This window comes from Asparagus officinalis, chromosome 5 (assembly GCF_001876935.1).
Source record: "Asparagus officinalis chromosome 5, Aspof.V1, whole genome shotgun sequence".
In the NCBI taxonomy this organism is placed as follows: Eukaryota; Viridiplantae; Streptophyta; class Magnoliopsida; order Asparagales; family Asparagaceae; genus Asparagus; species Asparagus officinalis.
Window position 1 is genome coordinate 25,137,040 of NC_033798.1, and position 2,800 is coordinate 25,139,839.

Sequence of the window (2,800 nt, forward strand, 5' to 3'; positions counted from 1 at the left end):
GCTTGTTCGTTGTTCCCCTCAAGTACCGCATTATCCACTTTACGGCCTCCCAATGCTGCTTTCCTGGATTGCTTGCAAATCTGCTCACAACTCCCACTGCATGGGCGATGTCCGGCCTCGTGCAAACCATCGCGTACATGAGACTCCCAATGGCTGAAGAATATGGCACCCTGCTCATATGCTCTCTATCTGCATCTGTCTTAGGCGATTGCTCCTCAGATAACTTGAACTGACTTCCAAGGGGTGTGCTAACAACTTTAGCATTCTGCATGTTGAACCTCTGAAGTACCTTCTCAATGTATTCAGCTTGGCTCAAACTCAATGTCCCTTCAGCTTCATCCCTACTGATTCGCATCCCTAGAATCTGCTTCGCTGCACCCAGATCCTTCATTGCAAATTCCTTTGCTAGCTGCCTCTTCAAACTGTTTATCTCTTCTAAACACGGTCCTGCTACCAACATGTCATCAACATATAATAACAAAATAATGAAGCTGGACTCGAACCTTTTGAAATAACAGCAATGATCCGAATTGCATCTTCTGTAGCCATTGTTCTGCATGAAGTTATCAAACTTCTTATACCACTGTCTCGGAGCCTGTTTCAAACCATATAAGCTCTTCTTGAGCTTGCACACCATCTCTTCCTTTCCTTCTTCAATGAAGCCAACAGGCTGCTTCATGTAGATTTCTTCATCCAAGTCACCATGAAGAAAGGCAGTCTTCACATCTAACTGCTCAAGGAAGAGGTCTTCTGCAGCTACCAAACTCAACACCACTCTGATGGTTGTGAGTTTCACAACAGGGGAAAATATCTCCGTGTAGTCCACTCCTTCCCGCTGTTGGAACCCTTTCACTACTAATCTGGCCTTGAATCTCTTGCTTCCATCACTCTCCTGCTTGACCCGGTAGACCCATTTATTGTGCAAGGCTTTCTTCTGTGCAGGTAGCTGGGCTAACTCCCATGTCTCATTAGTGAGTAGAGAATCCATCTCCTCCTGCATCGCATGCTCCCACTGCTGAGATTCACTCACTTGCACTGCCTCTTCATAACACTCCGGCTCTCCGCTATCTGTTAAGAGTAGATAATCAAGTGACGAGAGGTATTTGGGATTTGGTTTGGGTACCCTAGATGACCTCCTAGGCTCCACGCCCTGGGTAGTAGCTTCTGCACCTGTAGTCTCCTTCGTTCTACGGAAGTTCCTCTAAATCCATGTACTCGGATCCACCTGTATCCGTAGTGCTGCTCCCACTGCTTTGGCTATCCTTGGCATTGTCCCTGTCCTTGTACATCACCTCCTCATTGAATATCACATCCCGGCTCCTGATGATCTTCCTGTTCTTCTCATCCCAAAGGCGATACCCGAACTCATCAATACCGTATCCAATGAATGTGCACTTCTGTGACTTAGCTTCTAGCTTGTCCCTGACATGGTCACTGATATGAACATAAGCCACGCAACCAAATACCCTCAAGTGTGAGAGATTTATCTTCTTTCCACTCCAAACCTCCTCTGGAATCCTAAAATCTAATGGAACTGATGGCCCGTGATTAATAAGGTAAGCTGTCGTATGCACCGTATCCGCCCAAAATATCTTAGGTAGACCTGCATGTAGACGCATGCTCCTCTCACACTCTGCCAATGTTCTGTTCATTCTCTTTGCAACGCCGCTCTGTTGTTGTGTTACTAGAGTAGTCCTCTGTAAGCGAATCTCATTCAGAACACAGAACTTCTTGAACTCCTCTAGCTCCTATTCTCCATTATTGTTCGATCTTAGACAATAATCATATTTTATTACAATTTTATACCCTCATTATCTATTTTACATGAATAAATATACCATTAATAATTATTGTTAGATTAGTTTGCACATAATTGAATGAAAATATAAATAAATATTATTAAATGTAAAAACCCCTCAAAAAACTCTCTTCTCTATTTTGTATTTTATTATAATTTTATACCCTCATTATCTATTTTATATGAATAAATATACCATTAATAATTGTTGTTAGATTAGTTTGCACATAATTGAATGAAAATATAAATAAATATTATTAAATGTAAAAACCCCTCAAAAAACTCTCTTCTCTATTTTGTAGCATTTTTGAAGCCAAAGCCCATCAAGAAAAACAAATACACCAAGAAAAGCAATGGAATGGACTTGGATGCAAATAGTTGGAATGAATGGGCTTTTATGCAAAGATTTGGATTTCATCAAGAGACTGGACTTCATTGGACTGCTGAGGGATGTGGGCTTCTAATTTTGAAAATCAATTCTCACTTGGGCTTGCTTGGACTTTTAATTTTTGAAAATCAATTGATTAAGGACCTATGTGCTGAAGAACTTCATGGACTGGACTTCAGCTTTGATGGGCCGAAATCAAGTGTTCTTTGCTGCTGATTTTTCTTCTCAAAGACCACGGACTGTTGCTATGACTTAGGGACTTTGGACCTGCAGCAAATAAATCAACACCGGACTTAATGGCTGCAGAGAGTTGAATAATGGGAGACCGGCCTTGGAACGGAAGTGCTGCAGCTTTGAATCACAAGCAAAATCATTATATGGGCCGGACTGGTGTAGCTTGGATTTAAGTTTGATTTTGCAAATTAAATGCTGCAGGTGAACTCAAATGGGCCGGAGATTGGATTCAAACTAAATGCCGGAAATGCAATTGGGCTGATGCAAATGTGGAAAATCAAATAAATCAAATTAGGCCTCTTATGAAGAACAAAAAGCAAATTCAAAGGTGGTGATTGTTGCTTGGGGCTCAAGACAAATCCAATGGCTCATATTCATTG